General features: G+C 42.7%; 1 long non-coding RNA gene across 1 annotated transcript; it reads left to right on the top strand.

Moving 5' to 3' along the window:
• The first annotated feature begins 16835 nt into the window (after positions 1–16835).
• LOC129207578 (uncharacterized) lies at positions 16836–18889 on the top strand. The gene is made up of 3 exons (XR_008577478.1): positions 16836–16954; positions 18596–18671; positions 18759–18889. It is a non-coding gene; the product is annotated as an uncharacterized LOC129207578 (long non-coding RNA).
• Positions 18890–21540: the final 2651 nt, after the last annotated feature.

The following is a 21540-nucleotide window of genomic DNA, read 5'->3' as shown; positions in this document are numbered from 1 at the left end:
CAGACTACACATCCCTCTCCCCTTTCTGCCATGTAGAGAAATAAAGTACATTCCAACAGTAACCTGACAATTTGGTGCAATTCGTTACAAAATACTGAATTAAATATACTGAATTAAGTGTAATGCACAGAAAGGACTCTGGGAAGGTAGCTGTCTGGAAGCCCTAAGAGGTGGCAGGGAAGTTTTGACAAGCACTTGTAGATCTATAAATGAGAGCTGCCTGGGGACTTTTCCTTTCCACAGGAAAGGCCCATCGCCTAGTCACAGTTTGCAAAACACTCAGACCTTCCTTGTTTTGATGGTTGTTCCTGGTGCTGGGTTTTGGGGGTTTTTGTTTGTTTGTTTGTTTGTTTTTTTGTTTGTGGTTGGTTCAGGTTTTTTGTTTTTTTGGGTCTTTTTGTGTGTGTGTGTTAATTCAGGAAATTAGCCTTTGTCAAAGAGGGATTTAGTTGCTTCTTTGGTTTTCATTCATCAGTGACAAAGGCAGGTTCCTGTGGAGAAACGCTAGTCCAGGACTATCTCCTCTATGTGTGCCCATGTGGGAATGAGGATGAGTTTCCAGAAGAACTGATATTTCATAATGCTTGAATTTGCAAACATTGCTTTAAAAACAGAGGACTGCTTTAAAAACCAAAGCATTGCTTTAAAAACAGAACTTTCTGGGTTTCTGCAAAAAACCCCAAGTTAAACTGAGTAGTGTATGATGCTATGAATTGCCTTTTCCCTGTCACCTATAGGACTTTCATCCATCTTCTTAAGCATTTCAGCAGAGACTACTACCACTTGGACTGAAAAATTAATGATAGCAGGAGATCCTGTTAGCCAAGTGATGGATAGGACTGCAAAGGTTACATGTTGGGTCTTGGTTATGTGAGGGAAGATTAGGGCAGCCTTTTTTTCTGTTTTCCCATATTTCTGGGAGTGCTTCTCCTGTCTCTGGGTGTTGGGGTGTAAGCAGCACAGACCTTGTAGCTGGGTAGCAGAGCCAGCCTCTTTGGCTCCATACTGCTTTTCCAAGTGCTGCAGCAGTTTCTTGGATTTCCAGCAGAAATTAGGGTGCTCGTTTGTCTGTTTATGCATTTTCTTACCCATTTTCTCCTGCTATTCTTCAGAAAAAATGGAAGCCAGAGAAGAAAGGTTTCTCTTTTCAGCTGCTAGCCAAGCAAAGCACAAGTGGAATTTTATGAGAGAAAGGCATTTTTCTTCAAACCAAATGTCACAGGGCTACTGTGAGTAATAGCTGCAGGCAAATTTATTCAGGAAGAAATATTTCTCTCTCTCTCTCTTTTATAAGGAAAGGTGTTAAGTACCCTACATACAGGCATTGCTCCCAGCCCCTCATGCAATTAGTAACTAACTTCACCTTGTACAGGCATGAAAGAGATTCCACCAGGAGTGGCAACTATTGCAAAAGACTTGAGGAGGATGAGTATTTTGATCACTTTTTGAAAGTACGGTTTTGGATTAACACACTGGCGATGAGCATATCTGCTTTAAATGGCCTTGTGGTGGTGGGGGAAGACCAAACACCCTTACTGACAGTTCCTTGCGTTGTGATAAATTTAACGTGCCAGTAAAGAAGGGTTTACGTTTGAACAAATGTCTTTTACGAACAACAGTTTCCATCCATTTAATAATGACCCCGCTTTTCTCATGAGAATAGCACCATTACCAATCTGTCGGTATGGTTTCTGCAGTGCGAGACAGCACTTCCTATGGTACTTAATCGTCTCGCCCATCTGCGGAGTGCGAGGCTCGCCGGAAGACACCTGCTTTCTCAAATGTTGTTTTTAAGGATCAGATCCATTGCGGTTGATTGTGCGAGGCCTGTTACGTTGGTTGTGTTTTAGGAGAAAGATGGGTAAAAGCCAGGCTTCCTACAAGGCTTGTGACTTAGCAAAAACAGCTTCTAATTAAAAAAAACCAAAAGACGCGTGCACAAAAAGCCCACGTGCAAACATCTCTCTCTTTGCATAAAGGATTAAAGTTCAACAGAGGATTTGTCATAAATTGAAGCTAATGGTCAATTTAATATTTCTTCATGCTCCTTTGGATATGGAGAGCATCACCTAGATGTGCTAGGGTTAACATAAGCAGGGAGGGATTGAGACGTTGCCTGTGGTTTAGCCCATGAAGGCTTTGCTTTGTTTCAACTTGAGATGGGCTCAGGATTGGCAGGCCAGTCTTTGAGTTCGGAAATGTTTTGCAGCTTAAGCTCTGCCAAATTATTGTTGTTTGGCCAGATCCTGTGACCAGGGAAGCCCGTGCTTGCCCCCCTCCCCAGGCCAGGCCAGCCCCCTCAGTGCTGCTGGCCTGTGCGAATGCACCATGGAGCTGGAGGTGCCCTGGCATCTCTGTCCTCAGATCTGCTAGCCAGTGGCACTTGCAAGGCCACCTAACTCCACCTCATGGCTAATGAGCTACTTGCTGCTTTAGCAGATTAACTCCAAAGAAGTGCTCAGGGGACAGATTGCCAGGCAGCCTTTGCATGCTGGCCCACCTATGAAAAAATCTGATTATAGGAAAAGTGAAAAATAGTCACCAGAAATTACTAATAGCATCATGGGATTAGCATTCACAGTTGCTGAAACCTCCTTTTATGGAAAAGGTAGCTTCTTGCTGCTAAGAATGAAGGTTTTACTGGGCTGTGCAAGCCTAGAGTGGAAGGTTAAAAGAAAAAACCAGAAAGAAAGTTTCGTTATTGAGTTAATGGATTTTCTACTTGCTTTCTGTTGGCTCAGATTGCCAGCAGAGCCTCAGGAACTGTGATGAATACTCTGTGTAACGTCAGCTCCGAAAGCGATGCTGTGGAAGGCAGGGAAGGAGCAGGCTGGTGGCACTGTCCCTCTGCCAGACCCTGCTGTGGTGGAGCTCCTGCCCCCTGCCGAGATCTGCCACCCAAAAAGGCTGGAAAAAGATAAGTAGGTTTAGAAATGTGCCACACATGCAAGCGCCTGGTTAGCTATGCTGAAGAAAAGCTTAAGGTTGATTTCTCACGGTCTGCAAGACAAAACTGAAGTTAGCCAAATTCAAATTAAATTCATAATGGTTGTAGTGGATTTCCCATCAGTGGAAATTCTTAAAACTTAGAAGGTATATTTCTAAAAAGCTATTATTTAGTTCAAATGGAGTCCCTAGAAAAACTATGAGACCTGTGTTATTTTGGGACGTCACAAAAAAAAAGGCCACCTCTGTAAATTTTAGCATCTGTGATCTCAGATGAGTTGGTTGCTGCCTTGTCTTTGGCAAGAGGGAGGGATAGGAGCGTGCTGGGTTTTGTCACTGTAAGAGAATGCAGAATGAATTACAATATTTAATAGTTCTGCAGGGAGGCAGAGGGGTGTAAATGGACACGAAGGAAACTAACATTATCTTAGTCTATGAAAGAAGCACTACAGTAATAGGAAATAATAGACTAGTAAATTTGACTTCAGTTGCAGGCAAGTTCCTGGAGATTTTAAGAGCTGAGATCACAAAATATATGAGGAAGTGTGCTCTGATAAAAGTTACCAATGTGGCTTCAGAGGGAATACATTTTATATGGCAAGGCTAGGAAAGTTATTTTGTGAAGCTCATTGAGAGGAAAAAGTGCGGTGAAGGAAAGGAAAAGGAAACAAATGTAAACCACTTGGATTTTGCACTAGGTCAAATAACAGTGGTTGGAATTGAGAAAAGGCACACATTTCTGAAGATACGAGACCCATGTGATGACCACGGACAAGTTGAAGAATAAGAGTGGGTAAAGAAGGTATCAAAGAAAATAAAAGGATGATCCTTAAAGAAGTAATTTTCCATTCAGTGTGCTAAGGGTGGGTTCAGAAGTGCTTGGTGCTTGGAGTTTACCTCTCCACACTGATGGCAAGTGAAAGTTCATTTTTAAAGGAAACGCTGGCAGATCAACACTGAGCACTTTCGGAAATTCTGTAAATGGTATCTGGATACTTTGACCTGAAAATATATCTCATGTTGCACAAAACATGACTGTACCCTAGGAAAATGACAAGTGAAGAGGATTTAGATTATCCTCCCTCTAGAGGCATACTGAATTTGCAGCAGGTGCAACTATACCATCAAAAAAATAATCCATTGCCTCTCCCCCCACCAGAACTGTAGGGCAGAGGTAATGGGTAGAACAAAACGGAAGGAAATTATGCCTCTATGAGACATTTATCAGATGCCTGATGGAACAAATTCAAGACTCTTGCTTTCTGCTCAAGATTTACAAATAAACTGTAAAAAGTATGACTGGATAATATTGTACTAAAGAGAGATCAGGGTCTTTCATGCTTTACATTAGAGCTCATTCATGAAAAGCAACAGAACTCATGTTAGTTCCCCTCCAAAATTTTGTGTCGTAGTACTAAATCCATCAGATTGATTCCAATGATTATGGTTTTCCAGTTTTCCAGAACAGACCAGAAACCATTTAAAACCAGCCATATTACTGCAGCTGTTAATGACCACAATTACAAGCTGAATCAAATTACCGGTGGACTTCAGGTCTTATTTCTACCCATTCCATTTCTTTGTTTGTATCTCCATCCACAGAATTTTTATTCAACAAACTGAAATTAAGACAGGCACGAGTATGAATTCTACCATGTGTTTTTATTTAATCTACTGCATTTCCATGTAAAAGAAATACCAAGATGAACAGAAAATGTGTTATTCTAATAGTGAGGTTAGTTCTTGGTGCCAGCTTCTCATCCTAGTGAGACTTACTATGCAGCCGAACCACTCAGACCTGTTAGAAAGCATTGAAGAGGGAACTAGAGGGGACCTGGAGATGAGAGATTGACCTGTAAATTAATTGCAGTTCTGGACCGTGCATGTCTAGATTGCATGTCAAATTGCACGTCAAATTAATTGCGTGTTGCCTGCAAACAACCTACTTACCACTCTTCGCATTCTCGTTCCTACCAGGGCATTGCTGTGGAGAGGGAAACCTCCCACCCCACCGGTGGCCAGCAGCGACTGATCTCTCCGTGGCTCCTTGAGGCTGTTGATAGACATTTTATCTTGGGTCTGGCGGCATGATCAGTGCAGGAGTGGTGGTAGGGAGACAGTAATTCAAACCAAATCCCCGCTCTGATTTAGTACACTGAAATGATTGTATACTACACATGTTCCCTGGAGCAATTATTCAGGATCCTCGTCATCTGCAGTGAGTACGTTAAACCTTTCTGAATTTTATTTGGGCCGTGTTTTACCTAGTGGAAGCTCTCCATCACCGCTTTGATTGCCTGCGCCTTACAGTGGCCGTGAATTGCACGTCAGTCATCTGCGCTCTGTGAAACCGTGGTTGTACTCTGTCTGTATGTGTGTGAGCGGGAGACCCGTGTGAAGTATTATCTACCTTACCGAGTCACTAAAAAGAAATAAGTACAGTCTCAGCCGTAACATAAAAAAGCTGACCAGAAAAAGAGAGAATTAGTGGTGACATAGCAACTGTTGTGGCTCTGCAACCAAATGAATGGTATAGGAGCACAAGGTATATTACTCCCTCTGATGTGGCTCTATATCTTATATCTGTGGAGCGAAGTCCAACACAAACATAGCTGAAACCCAGCAGAATATAATGCTTGGCATAGCTACCCACAGCCGGGGAACAGCAGTGAGTAATGCAGACTCTGTGTTGGCATAAACACAACTGCCTCTGTTTCAAATTTGAACAATATTTTGACCTTCTCATCACAGAGGCATCACTTTCTGATTTCCTTTTTAGCTTTGTCTCTTATTTTTGTAACGTGAGTTAGATCTGTTGCAGGAAGATGAGAGCAGCACTCATAGTAATGATTCGAATTGGAAATTAAAAAGTTTTGACTGATAAACATTTAAGTTGAATATGCAAATTGATTTTGCAAGCTTGGACATTCATATCCCCGCTAATTCTTTAGAAGATCAGAAAACTAGTGTAATTTCATAGTTATATTTATGGCTTTGTAATGGGTTACAGACTTTTCCAATATGTCTAAAATATCATTATGAAAGTCAACATTTTTATAGACTTGAGAAACGTGGACGAGTAAGGAAATGTTTGTGTAATTCAGGTTATGTGTTTATATTGGGCTTACTTTTCGATAGTTGCTAAGAGCTCGTAGAGCTGTTTGAAGCTGATGGGATATGAAAGTGCTCAGCAGTGCTGCAGCTTCATTCGAGTAACCTGTGAACTTTTCAGTGGGAAATAAAAGAAATTTCTTGTTTTGTACAGTTCCTAATTGAATTGTGGATTTATTTACTTATTTATTTATTTTTACCTGGGAATTTGGTGGAGACCAAGAGTTTAAATGGGCTCAAAAAAGGATTAGACATTCTTTGGGAGGGGTAGGTCAATTGGTGGTTGTCAATCACAGTGAGACTAATGCAGCTTCTGAGTGAAGAAGTTCCTAAATATCCATGCCCAGGAGCAGAGAGGGTGGTCGGGGAGCCAGGAGCTGCGGGCAGGAGCTCCCTGCCTGAGGACCCGCTGTCGGTGGTGTTCGTGTCCGCCTGCACGTTTCCCGCGTTGCTGTGCTGAGCAGGTCACCGGTCACACGGATAAGGAGTGGCTATCTGTCCCCATCATTCATAATGAAATTCACCGTGTAAAGGGCAGAGCTCAGTCAAGAGGTAAAAGCAGCAGTTTCAGATTACTTATACATGCACTGTTGTGATAAATGCTGCAAACAGCTGTAAAGTTGGGTTCTGCTGCTTGATCCAACGTTACTGTTAGCTCCATCAAAGAAAACTTGCTCAGATCTCTTGTACTTGGTAAATAGTTCCTACAAATCCTTTTTAAAAACAACTTTATATTAAAAAAGCTATGGATGTACATTGGAAATTTACTTGAGAATTTTGTTGAGGAGGGGAAAAAGGAAAGATAAATGTTGAGCAAAGACACAGAGAATATCTGTGCATAGGTGCAGGTATTGCAAGTACAGAAAAATTAAACCTTGGCCTTTATCATTATCAAGGTTTTAAAATCTGTATGAAGGCTTTAACTGAAAGGTATTTCTTTCTAGACAAGTGATTGCCCCTCAAGTTCAGTCTACAGAAAAAATACTTATTCTTTTTTTGGAAATCACATTTTTTGTGCCATTGCTATAAAATTCTATATAAAATTCTATATTTTTTTAATTTTTATTGACCTGTGACTTGATGTGATATAAAACATCAAAATGGAAGATACTTTCTGGAGTTTGGTGTCTGAAGTGAGTTTATTGTGAAAATTGGATAAGCATCTACAGCATCTATGCTGAGCCAGAGTAGCTTTGATGATATGTGCATGCCCATACTTCATACAGGCTTCAAATTGTTTTGAATACCGTCCACCAAAGTGCACACTCAGTCCACCGGACACTTGCTCCTCTGTACAGAAAAGCGGGATTTCAGGGACACCCGAGATGTTTTCAAGTTTACAGGGACACAAGGTTAGAGCAACCCAGCTGCCCTGAATTTAGAAAGCTGTGAAGCTGCGACAGTGTGTGCGGGACCAGGGGCAGCCCTACCGCAGAGGAGTCAACTTTACTGCGGGACAGTTGTGTCTCGGTCACCTCATGCTTGCAGATGACAGCCTGTTTGTCCACATTCCCGTCCTCTGAGAGACGCAGCCTGCTCATGCGTGCGCAGCTTCCATGCTGCAATTGTCTCCAAGTTTCTGTCTCAGGCTTTACCTCCTCTGTTCATATGTCCGTGGGCTTCAGAAACCAACCAACTGGTTGCTTCAGAAACCAACTGACCCTTTTCTTGTAGCAGCAAGCTCTGCTCCCTCTCCTGGGAACTCTTTTGGCTGAAAACTCAACCAATTTGAGTCTGCCTTACAGCAGGGATGTTTTCTAACTCTATGGGGACTTGTTTGTCTTTAGCTTTTTGCTTTCTCCGGCATTCAGAAATAATTAGCAAGTAATAAACAGAAAATAAAAGGTCCTTGAACAGCACAGCTGACAGGGTAGGCTACAGCTTCTGTTCCTGGTTCTTCCTTTTATTTTGTGGTCGTGGGGGAGTTGCGCTGCCTCTTTCCCTCCCAGCCTTTATCTGCCTTATTTGTTCAGACATTGAATACCCCGTGTTAGGACCCGTCTCTGATGTATCTGTACAGTGCCTAGATCAAATGAGCTCCAATTTTTAATGTAGATTCCAGGCTCTACTGTTGAATATACCGGATTAATAGGCTGCACCTGCACCATCCGGAGTGATCTTGATGGAAGGTGATCTTGGCAGAAGCTGGCTGAGCTGTCGGCCGTGTTTCTGGCACCCTGGTTCATGCAGAGGAGATGTCTGGCTTTCTGGCTTGCTTAGTAGCTGACTTACTACCCTCTGCACCACCTCTGAAAATCAGTTGATGATCAAGAGCCAAACATGTCTCTTTTTATGGATCTTCTTGTTCAGGAGAGAGTAACTAATGTGGGATACTGTCAAAGGTGGATGATTAACTGATGATGGTAACATGGGTGCATCTATCTGAAAACTATTGATGTTGCTGAGAACATCCTGAAAGACTGAGCTGCTGACTGTCCTGATGGGCATTAGATCTGCAAGAGGTGAAGCTGGTTTTAATCACACTTAGCTTTAACTCAGAGGACAAGCCAAAAGCAAATATCTTAACTGTTTCTTGACACAAGTGGAAGCACCTGTGCATGCAAGTCACTCTGCCTTCCTTTGCTTGAACTCCTATGTTGAGGGCTTAATCCTGCAGCCCTTCCTAACACAGATAACTTTCTTTCTCTGCTGTGGGATCATCAGATGCAGATGATTTGCAGATGCAGAGCCTCTGTTCACACTTACAGCATTGTGAGGACTCGACTTTTGATACCACTGGTGACAACAAGATTGCTTTGATTCACCTATCACCATGTATGAGGTAGACTAAAACACCATGTTCCACAGGGGTAGCACTTCCATAGCACATAGGCTTTCTCCTTACCATGCTTAATTTTTTTTTCACACGCTCCCTCTTCATTAATCTGGCTTTTTCACTCTCTTAGCATCCACTGGAAAGATTTCTCCCTTATGGCTTATTGGTATCTACAGGTATAAGACTTTCTTTTGAGCTGCACGCAGTTCATTTTTAATAAGGAGTAATATATACTGAAAGCAGTTATAAATGTTCCAAGGCTGTGATGCTTAATTGTGCTGTGTGTATTTTGTGAAATACTGCTGTCCCTCACACCCTTTTTGCTTGCAGAGTTACAGTGTGTTACATGGTAGCAATAAATGTTAAATAACCTGCTTGCCACCCAACCCCACTTTGTGGCGCTTGTATAATTGCAGAGGCTTTTGGAAATCGCATTGCAAGGCTCTGATTTGATGGCAACATGCGAACGTTTCACTGTAAACACTCTTTCATTACACAAGATTTCATTACCAGAGGTTTCTGCTCTAATATCTCTTTCCTTTGAGGATCAGGACCAACATTACAGTAACCACATTGTTAGCGAGAGCAATGTGAGATTAAGAATGTGGACTCCATTGATCTGAGAGCTTCAGAGTAAGGGTGCTAAATATTCCTTAATAAGTGGGAGCTCAGCTTGGCTCTGTGCATAATGACTGCACAGAAGCATTTGAATTATGTTGCCTTGAGCATGGTAAAAAAAGAAAAAAGAGCGGAGTAAGATTGATATCAGATTCTTCTCTGTTTATTTATCCCTGTTATACGTGGGTAAGCTACTAATCTCACGTGGGTGTCTTCCCTGCGGAGGCGGTGTATGCTAGCTGCTGCTCTTTCTGTGCGTGCACGGGGCTATGACTCCCCAGCTCCTCAGCAGGCTGAGTTTTACGCTCACAGCCAGTACTCAGGCTGAAAACAAACACTCTCTGTGGCTCAAAACATGCAAAAATATGTCAAAGACCAGGCACGCGACCACCGAGCGTGTGAAAAGCCACAGGCCCCTGCGGCCCCCCGTGCTCCGAGCAGGCAGTTTTACCAGCTGTGCGACGCAGAAGGGGTCAAGTGCCGACGTCAGATCCACGTGGGCTTTAGCAAAATGCCATTTGCACCAGCCCAGTGTTGGGCCCGCTGGGCTCTGGCTCTTTTACAAAGCTATCGAAAACAGTTCTCTTGTCTCTTAATAAAACTCTATTAACATCCTTGTTACTCCAACATGCGCACCTTTGTAATTAACAGCTCACAGATGCTGTATTTTCTTCCTTGATGTTTCCCTCCCCTCTATTTTTTCCTTGTTTCCTTTTGTGAGTTGGTGAGGCAGTGCTGAGCTTGGTACTAGCTTCCCTTGACAGTAAGCATTAAGCTGTTGCAAGCATCTCCGTCGGACTGTTAATTATCTTGGAATAATTCATTAGCGAATGCACTTGCTTTATGCCAGCTACATTTCATTGGTGAAACCCAGGCTGAGCTTGCGCGCTCCCTTCCAGCCGTGGCTCCTGCCCGTGGTGCCAACCTTTCCCTTTGGCGGCAGAAGTTGTTTTCCAGTTCATGCGCTGTAGAAAGACTCAATGGTTTTAGTACAGGGTGGGGAGGGCTGCTGCCACCCCGAGCAGGGGCTTTGAAGGTTGGCTGGGAAGCGCTAATTGGGTTTCTCCGTGGTCGCGTGTCCCAAGCGCGTCCGGGAGTTGTGAGTCACATAGCCGCCGCGTGTTGGTTTCTGTGCTTCAGCTGCTTTAGTAAGTTTGCATATTTGGCTTGTCAATAATTAATGCAACACAGATTTTGAATAGGGGCAAGTAAAAGCTGCTGCTAACTCTGGATCAAGGCAGGCTGGAGTGCCAATTCTCCTGAGAGCGCATCCCACCTTTTGGGGCTGACCTCTTGGGTTTTGGTAAACAGCGTCATCCACAGCCTTTATATCCATTTACTAGTTTTCCACCTTTTTTTTTGCTTGAGGTCCTGATTCCACTTCTCTAGAAGTTACAGCACTGGCACTGCCTGGATTTAATTTCAAATCTGTCCCATGGGAGCCACTTCGAGGACTTGCTTGAGTCACCTAGAGCAGGAAAATCCATGTATAAAAAAATTGGGACAAAAAGTCAGGAGAGGTCTGCGATTGTGATTCAGCCTCTGCAGACAGCCCCACACAGAGCTCTGAAGTCACTGTCCCTTTGGAAACATATTTTGATCGTGCAAGGCTGTGGGGTGCAGCCTTCCTGCCGCCGCCTCCTCCTCCTCTTCCTCCTCCCAAGACACTGCCACTGACTCACTGCTCCTGCTTTCCTGAAGTCAGAGGTGGGCACACCATCTGTTTCTCAGATGCCATATTGGCTTTTAAGGGAGCCTCTCTTTTCCTCAAACTCCTTCCCATCAGATGCGTTAGGTTCAAAAGCCTTTTGCGACGCCTTGGGACCTCTCCCCTTCCTTCACCTCAGAGCCATCCGATCTTTCTGCAGCCTCGTATCAAACTGCTGCGTTACAAAGCGGAGCAAAGGGTGGGACGTATTGGACGTACAACAATTGCAGCTCAGCTCTTATCCTAAATATGTATATATTGTTTTCAAGTCCGTGTGAATGAGGAAGTTCTAACGAAACCTAAAAATACAAGGAGCGTTGACCTTCAGGAGATGTTTCCTATCCGAGCAGCTCAACTCAGTCTGCGGCTGCTGCTGCTTTTCCTGGCTGCAGACACAGAGAGAGGCTGAAATGAGCAATCAGCTTGTTTATGGCAGGTTTTAGTGCTTCACTAGTATAATAAAAGAGGCTTTCGCAGAAGGGATTTGGTTCTCGTGTACTTCAGTGTTTTCTGCTCCGTTTTGCTCCATAAAACCCAGGCTCTTGTTTACAAGAATTAGCAGCTTCCCAAGGTTTCTGCTGATTTTGAGGAATCAACCCCTTGCAGCTATGTGACACCACCATGCAGCTCCCACTCCACCCGGTGCTTGCAGAATGACTGTTCCCTACGTGCGGTTGAGCACTTGGATTAAACACCTGCACAAAACAATTGGCACAACCCAAAGGGCTGTTAGAGGCTCCATATCCTGTTTGGGAATCACTTCAAGTGAAATTAATGACTCTTCTCTGCACGCAGACTTTTTAAAAAGAAATCTGTTTTTATATGTGCAATTAATCCGAAGCGGTCGGTGTGCACTCTATACTGTTACACATCAGTAAAACAGCAACTTTATGGCTTTTAATTCCATAGGGTGTGTAGCACTTAAAATGACAGCATTTAAGACAACAAAATCCTCACATAGGTGGTAGCTGTGACACATGCATACCCCCTTGTCCACTTACCTTTTCTCCATTTTGGAATGAGAGGGAGAATGTCTTATTTGAAAGGGCATTTATGTATGTGGTCCCAGCATTATATAGATATTGTATAAAGCTAAATTATTTTCATGGCAGAGATTCAAATAAAGAAAAATTCCAGCAGACGTGTGCTGATTCACACAGTGCTGCCAGATCTTGTGATATTATCGCAACTCTTGTGATACTTTGTCTTAAAGTTCCAGGTTCTCTCATCATGTGATTGTTTGCATCTCAACTCTCATTTAAAAAAAAAAAAAAGAAAGGCTCATCTCTCTCCTAGCTGCACAGAACAGCTTGAAATAACATTTGACCTCCTAAGAGCCAAAACATCAGCAGGCAGGTTAAGTTTTCCCACAGACATTTTTTTTTTCAATTTCTGGATTTTTTGATGCCCATCTAACTCTTATTTGTTTGTAGCTTGATTCTGGATTTTGAGTGACTGGGTTTGGTGTCAAGAATGGCCAGCCTACATTGTGTTTGTGGTTTGATGCTTCAGATGAAGGCAGAATTGCTTTATTACAGTAGGTAAATTTTGCATGCAGGGATGTTATTTTAATACAATTAATTGCTGTGCTGTAGGTTGCTTCACCACAGCCTTCTTCACACTGAACCAGTGCTTATCCCAGGATCTGCTCAATGCACAGGAGCAATTAAGTTTCTCTTGGTCTGGCAAGTAATTTAGCAAATAATAGTCTCCAGACAGAGATGACCTGGGTTTTGTGTTGTAGAGAGTTCTTATACCTGTGTCAAACAGCTAAGGATAAGGATAATGAATCCTGGTGGATCAACTGTTCTTACTGCTCTACATATGTGGTCCAACACGAACAGTAGTATTTTAAGCCTGTGCTACAGCAGTAAAAATCTGTTTTTCCATTTTTAGCTGAAATCTAAGTTCTGTATTTTTACTTTTGTGTCTTGCAGTTCTGGTTCAACTATGCTAAACAGATCTGCAATTTTAGTTGAATATTTAAAATAAAACTGAATCGATGGACCCCCTAACACTATGTTTTAGAATCAAGCTATTAAAATCCAAAGGCACTCACAAATTTGCCGCTTCTTGTGAAGAAGCAAACCTGTGTGTCGTCTGTTACCAAACTATTTTCTCAGCCCAGTCTAAAGGCATTTTGCCCTGTTTACGCTAAGCTGGACTGTGCAGTCTGTCACTGCACTAGACATGCTGCTGAAGCCACAAAATATTTATATACAGACAGTGGAACAACCTGTCTGATGCGAGGTTTAAATCAGGAAAGGCCTGTAGATGGTGCTGTAATCTTACTGGAAAAAAATAGATTTACCATGAGGCTGGATGGTGTTTTCTTAGTCCTTCTGAGAACTTGAACTTAGATCTATTTTGCTGAATTTCATACCTGCAGGATTTTGAGCTTTTAAGTAACCATGGCAAACTCGGTTCACTCGAGATGAATAGGTACAGAAACCTGCAGATGGACTCGGGTGCCCTGGCACACCAACTTCACCATCTTCCCCGTACTTTGTACAGCTTGAGCACCACCTCACCAGACGGGCACCATGGAAGATTTCAGAGAAAATTGTGCCATTGACCTGTCTACATACTTTGGTCTGAGAAAGGGCTGAATATCCTAAAAATTCAGGGCTCCTGCATAAGAATAGACTTTCTCCAGCAGAAGGAAATGGGCAGAAGAACACAGATAAAATTATTTGAGTTTTCCACCAGCCTCATTTTTCACTGACTCAGCCCTCCCAAGAAGCCTCCCAGCTCTAACCTTACGGCTGAGCTGTGGGTGTCCTGCCTGCAGGCGCTGTGGAGTGCCAACTTTACCAGTTAAGCACATTGTAGGAGAAATAATTTTGCCAAAGAGTTGACGCTGTCTAATTACAAGCCTACCTCAGTAACTGCCGGCTCGGTGTCTCCCTCCCCAACTGTGAGTTATTATTGGATTCTTTACTCTCTTTCATAAACTGCTGATTGGTGGCAGATTGTTTAGCAGCTGCCACCTGCTATAATGCTTGTTGAATAAATTTCCCTTTTTAGTTCTAGATTAGCCTTGGTCTGCTAACAGCTCTGGAGGCATTTAAGGGGCAAAAGGGACAGAGATAATGGGTTTTTTTTGGGCAGGGCTCAGTACTGGTCCAGTGTAATTCTTCTGTGAGCCTTGGGCTCCAAAACAGTAAAGCATGTCAATATGCATTTTAAGCGTGAATAATCTCCTCTCTATTCAGGGAGCATTTAGGCATGTGCCTAAGTTCTAACCATTTTTCCAGGATGTAAGTGTTCTCCTGACCTGCAGTTTTTGGTCACCTGGAGCCAGGCTTGAGTGCTCCACTGAAACAGGGCCTTTGTGAATCCTAAATGTCCATTAGAGATGGTTCTGTGATTGAGATGATACTTGAATGCCAGAGAGAACATGTATTGCCTAGTAATTTAAGGAGAAACTGTAGGGAGAACACTTGTCTTTGAGGATATTTATTTTGGGACATTAAAGTGGTGGAAGACGCTGATGCTGGAGGAGAACGCTACTCTGCAGCCACATCTCGGCACAGGGAGCGTTCCTGTGAGCTCTGGTCTTCATGCTGACCTCAGTGGGTGCACAGCTAGTTACCATCTCTATCTGCAAAATCCCTTCCTCAGGAAAGATCCCGGTGACTTTGATTGCAAAGGGAAATGGTGGAGACATAGCAGCATGCTTCTTAAAAATGCTGTGTGTACAGGAGGGTGGTGGGGGATAAGGGATGTCAGAGGGGACACATGGTTTTTCCCCTGCGTGTTTCAGTATGTCTTGGCTGACAGGGTGAATTCTCCCAGCAGGTTCACCCCACTCAAAGCAGCTCTGAACCCACTTCTTCCAGGAAAAAGTAAAGCATGTGTTCAAGTAGGAAATTTGAATTTTTCCAGCAGAAAATCCAAGAGGAAGGAGAAAATTAACATGCAGCTTTCCACATGTAGGCGTCTGGCCAGTGTCTTCCTTTTGGCCGTCTGTGGTAGGAACCAAGGGCTGTTTAAATCAAGTAGGTGGGTGGTGTGAGCAAGTGATGGATTCCCCTCTTGTAACAGCTGCCGTCGCTTTTGTTAGGGAACTTTTTTTAAAAACAAGAAGAGGAGGGGGTAGTGCCCGTTCTTCTGGCCAGAATCCAATTTGGGTAATTGCATTCTGCCTACCTAAAATTGTAATGGCATGTTTATGCTTCCTGTCTCTGTAATGCCTGAGGATCCCTTGCTTGAAACTTGCTGTTTAAATATGAAGTTATTCGTTGAGTCATCAACATTAATTTTATTCTGTATTTCAATCAACAAATAATGGTTCTTATTCAGGTAGTACGAACCCTTCATAATAATATTATTTTAGTGGATCCACACTAATAATATATTTTAATATTAATATAATTTCAACAAGAATGTCTCTTATGGCCTGGGTTTCAGAGATGTGAACACCCACTGATTTAACTTGCAGCTATTACTGCACGGCAGTCTGAAAATCAGGCTGTTCACATCTAGTAGTTCAAAACCATCATGAACTATCTTGGATTAGTGTGTTACAACTGTCCCACATTTCCAGTTAACCTGCTGCTTAAACCACGCATCTCTCAATTTACTGAGAAAGTACCACTTAAACAAAGATCTAAATGGAATTTAATTAGTTATTTAATGTCTTGATCAAGATTGCTGATTTTAAATGTCTCTGGCCTTCCAGGAAGGTGTATGGAGCCAAGGTCAGACTCACAGAGTGGTTAGTTTGTGTCCGATTAGAAAAGAAATCTTCATTTTGATGTGGGTGTATGGAGGAAAATGCAAATGCAGATCTGGAGTTTGCAGGTAGGTTTGATACTGGTTTAAAACTGAGATCCAGACAACCCCAAATTACAGACTAATAGATGGATCTTAGTTTTAACGTGTCTCTCCAAGGCAACCCGCTGGGGGATGACTTGGATGAACCATGCTTAGACTCATCCTCAGGGAGCAGGTTCAGGTTGAGAACCTCAATAAAACACTCTCTTCAAAACAGCTTCCAGTGTAAGACCTTTCTCACACCCCCTGAGGTCTCTACTAATCGGGGAAGTTTCTGCTGGGCATCAGACCTATCTCAAGGGGCCTGGTTGACTTTGTGCTGTGTCCTGGGCAGTGACCCTGCTCCTGCAGGTGAAGTTTGGCCAGCACGTGGCATGGTCTCTCTCTCGGCATCTGGAGAGACCCTCATCTTGCACCTCCTGCCCCGTGGGGCTGGCACTAGGCAGAGGTAGAGGTTTGCATCCCTCTCCGAGGGTGGGAGGGTTGTGGGGTGGGCACTGCTCTTCTTGCTCCCTTTCTAGACTTTCAGCCTCCTCACACTGGCTGAGATTCAGGCAGTCGGAAAAGCAATCTGCATAAAAGAGTGAGGAAGCCTTTTTAAACCTGTCATCCTCGTTCATCGATCAAAGATTATGATCCTACTTTCTCATTGTTTTATGGAGAGCATTTGTTTGTTTACTACTTTGGTAGCTATCGGTACATAAGCAATGCATATACTATAAATATACCCATTATCCGAAGGCCCAGATCTGCAAGCACTGCCAGGCACAGCACTCGCTGCCATGAAGTTGATAGAAGTACTCCAAACAATAAGTACTACACTCGACATGGTATTCATATTTCCATCTTTCTTCAGCATGAAAGACAAAAAGATTAAATCTGTCCTATCCAGACACCGCGAAGAGAGAGGCCAGTCATCCACTGCTGAAACACGTTGGAGAAGGACCAGTGGGTGGGAGGCAGCATCAAGCAAGGGCATGGAGATGCAGCTTGGACGTGGACATCGATACAGCGTGGTAGGTGGCGTAGGAAGGGAACATGGGAGAAGTCAGTGCCCTGCATCAGAAAATGGGTTGTGAGGAACATGCAAACAGCTGAAACAGAGCTCAGATAGGAGGCAAGGAAGAGAGAAAAGAGATTGGTGGAGAGATGCCTGCAGAGCCAGGTGAAAAAGGGTGTTAGGGCTGGCCAAAGGAGGGGGGCATTGTGGTTAGCGATAGAGGAGGTGATGGGAGAAGGATGTCCAGTTGTTTCACCTGTGCTGGGGAGCGTGGAGTCAGGTGCCCTCACTAAGTGGTGGGCACGGTGGTGATGCCCCTTTTGCAGACCACCTCTGCTGCCAAGCTCAATGCTAAATTGTTTGAAACCATTAAAAACCCAGAAAAACTTAGCTCTTTTTCATGCTTTGTGTACTTTGTCAGAGGGATTTTTTCAGATGGAGATTTTGTTGCTGCATGAAGGAATAAAACCATGCATTGTGGCCACAAAGATTAGTAGTTAGACCTGTTTATGCACACAGCCATCCAACCACTGTTATTTGCATCCATATAAACAGAAGCTATGCTAAGGTCTGGCTGAAAATCAAACCCATTGTGAGCCGCCTAGAAGGCTTCAGCAGATGGGAGCCATATAAATAAAATGTGGTGTCGTTATTAACTGGTCTAGCAGTTCAGTGCATTTCTAACAATGATTATTTGGAATGACGTGATGACTGTCCTATCTTGAAGGATGAGTTTATCTTATATACCGGACTGAGACATTTAAAAGCAAAATGCACAGTCCTTCCTCTTCAGGGGCAATGACGCTTTGAACCTCATTGTTTCCTGCAATGCGTGAAAAAGAGGACTGCTGTGCAGGTCGGATTAACTTCAGTGCTAATTACATTAGCAAATTCACGGTACAACTCTGTAGAGCTGCTTTAATTTACCTCCATCCCAGTTTGGCACCTACTCTCTCACTCCCAGCCCTAGTAACGATAGACTGTGCCTTACTATTTTGAGATAAAGATACAGCTAATTTCAAACAAAGGAAACTTCAGTTGACAGTGATCTGACTCTTACAGCAACACTGTGTCCTACATCAGAATGAAATAAAGATTTGTACACACAGCACACCAGCATTCGGTTGTGGAAAAACCATGCTGCCCATAATACAAGTGAACCCAGTGCTATGTCTGGAAGTGCCGCACTTCCACATTTACAGAGGCCTCATTTTGATGGGTAAAGTTAGACAATGACTGAGCAATACCGGTGTGGTCCTATGTGATGACTATGAAGTAAATGACGTGAACACGTGAGCTCAGGGAGAAGACACTGCTGGAGGTGGGCAAGGAAAGCGTCGCCTCTGGGAGAGTCGCCTTGGGCTCTGCTGCTCCCGTGTTCTTCTAGAGCGAGTATCAGCTGGATGGGAAAAGCCCACCAGCTCTTGAACCACTGCCCTATCAGTCCAGTATCGATCTTCATGCAGTTGTCTCTGTATACTCTCCTTGAATTTACACACGCCTTTCTCATGGAGCTTAATGCATGAAGATCAAATGCTGCGGAGTTGGTGTGTAGGGACTGCAGAGTAGGACCCAACCTTGGCCAAGGCTGTGTGTTGCTTAAATTGTCATATCCTTTAGCCTGCAGCTTGACTGGGTTTTATCTTTTTTCCAACAGTGCCTCAGAAATATAACCAAAAAGACTAGTGCTTCACTGCTAATAAGAAAGCGGACATGACTCACTACTCCTAAAGGTGAGTTATATAGAGTAATTAGATTTTAGTGGATCTGTTTATGAGTTACTTTCCCAGACACAGAGATATTAAAGCTCATCCTCACAGCCCTGCCTGCCTGCCATCTCCTCCAAGGCTGCAGACGCCCGGCCTGCCACACTGTCGGCACTGCCACTGGCCTTGGCACGTGCACAGCATCCTGCGCGTGCACAGCATCCTGCGCGGGGGCACACGTCGGCACGCACACGCACAGACTACAAAGGTGAAGAATATTTTTATGACATTATTTTTATGATAATCTATTTCAATGGTTAATTTAGTTTAGGGCACTGATTTATAACAAGTTTATAGATCTTTTTTACTATTCTTTGTTGAATTATAGAGGTGGCATGTGTGAAATGGAAGTACTTGGCCTATTGTTCTGCTTCTCACGCAACCAGTATAGTTGAGACAATAAAAAGATCTATAAAATTAATATATACAGAGAGAAAGGGACAGAGACAGAGAGAATATGTAATGCTCTAGAGTCTGATATCACATTTATCTCTCCCAGAGAGGTTAAGGCTCAGAATTTACATGTGGAAATACCAAAAAGATCTTACCCTCTTGTGTGGAGAGAAATGACTTCTAAGCATCCGGGCTATCATCTCCTTTATTTATAAAACCAATTTTCATGGTGTAATTCTTTTTATTTTTTAAGGCTAGAACCATATTGCTTTGATAGCAGCTTGGAACTAGGCCATCTATCGCTGAGGGCTCGCTGGCCTGGAGTTTTTAGGCAGGCTTTTATGGAGACATAACTGCACTAAGCTTTCAACTCCCACTTTTTGTTATACCAGTATATTATATCATATTTAAATATACCTGCACGTGAACACACACACGCATTGTAATAGACAAATATTTATATATCTCTCGACAAACCCATTATATACTCACACATATTAAATGTGATAATAGCATTTTTACCTTACCTGTGCTAAACTGTGTTCAGTGTACACTACTAACTACACAGATGCATTCAGCTCCCTATTCTACCTCCACTGAGGCTTTTTCTGCTGTTTCAGACCATCAAGAAGTGATGTATTTAAGGTCTGGTATCTCAGGATATTTTAAGATTTACTGGTTTTCCCTTCATATTTATAATCGAGCAGTATTTGCTAGTAGCCCTTCTTCTGTCTGTAACCATGTGACTAGGGAACAGGGAAATTTTTACCCAATTTTTCTTTAGAATTTTCTTTAGCTATTAACCTGCATGAGGTGCTAAGGAGATGAAAACAGGTATAAAGCACGCACAAGACAGTACAAGTGCCGCGTTTTGTATCATTAATGCAGTTCCTTTGACTGACTGTTGGTTTGCTCTTGTACCAACAGCAATAGCAGTGCTCTTTTTCACCCTTGGTCTGAGGGATACTAAGATCATTCTTAATCAAAGGTTGAACAAAACCTTTCAATGAAATATGAGCAAGGCAATTAATTCATATTAAAATGGTGGAATCGCTTCAGAGCCATAGTATCTTGTCCAAGATGCACAAATCTCTCAGCTCTCAAATGATGTATTTGCGAACTGCTGCTATTTTAAACTCTCCTCTTTCCCCAATCTCTCCTCTCTGATTAGTTCTCTCTGTGTTAAATTGGGTAAACAAATAGGTAGGGGGTAGATAAGTGTGAAGCTGGTTGATGCCTTATCCTCTTATGTGCATAAAGGACAGCCACCTTCTTTAATAAACCTATTCATGTACCATCATTTCTTCTGCAGAGTATAAATATATGGTAATATGAGGTCTGTCTTCTTGTCACAACACGTCACCACTTCTATTTGTACAAAGCAGAATAAAACCACAAATATTGCAGTCAAATGGAAAGAAAATTCCTGGTTTCTACTGTCAGACAGGAAAGACAGAACAATGACTTGAATACAATTGCAGTTTATCTCGTTAGGTGTTAAAGAAAACTGATTTATTTCATAAACTGCAAGTCATTTAAAGGTTTCAACAGTTTTAATGAAGTTTAACAATTCTGTGTAAAATGGATATTATTTTCTTCATATCCATTGTCCTGTGCGACGGAAACCAGGGTAGTTCACACAGCACAGTAGTCTAGGCTGAAGGTTACAGACACTGACAAATGATCAAAGTGTTGATTTTCTTTTAATAAACAAACTCCTGGAGGTTTTTTTTCTCTCCAGAAAATAAATAATAAACCTGCAAGATCTGGCAAAGCCAGAGTTGGAGAGAAAGACCAAATGAGAGAATCTGACATAGTGCTCAGCAAATTATTGAAGAAGATTATTTGGTAATAAAAAAGGAAATACACCTGGGCTCTACATCAAAGATACAGATCAGAACAGCCAAGTGTGTTTTTTGGGGGGGCTGGTTGTTTTACTATCAATTCTGTACAAATATTCACCGTAGCTTACTGATGCAGACAACTAGAGCCAATGGTGGTGCATCAAAACTTCCTAATACTTTTTCAGTCCAAGTCAACTCATTATTTCCATCAGACATTGTATTTCACATATTTGTAGTACTAACGCCGTAGACTACAGACATGAGTAAGGCAATAGTCAGCTATGCAAGGCTTTGTCAGCGGGTAAATGCCTGCAGGTAGCATCATATTGGGACAAAAAGGCTTAGGTTGGCTTTGCCTGGATTATATAATTTTATTTGTAAACATCTGCCAACAGAACAGTTGTGGCTGACTTTCTGAATGTACCGCGTCCCACCCATTCAACAACAATTTCTTTTTTTGCTTTTTTTTTTTTTTCTCAAAGCTGCTGGTTGTCAGGATGCAATAAAGAAGAGGTACACTCACATCACCTAAGGTTATAGTTTCTCCTGTATTCTGCATCTGAACCTAGTGTCAGCAATCGCTTTATAGCTAACCCCCT

The sequence above is a fragment of the Grus americana genome, chromosome 5, assembly GCF_028858705.1.
Source record: "Grus americana isolate bGruAme1 chromosome 5, bGruAme1.mat, whole genome shotgun sequence".
Classification (NCBI taxonomy): domain Eukaryota; kingdom Metazoa; phylum Chordata; class Aves; order Gruiformes; family Gruidae; genus Grus; species Grus americana.
This window is presented reverse-complemented; position numbering and strand designations above follow the sequence as displayed.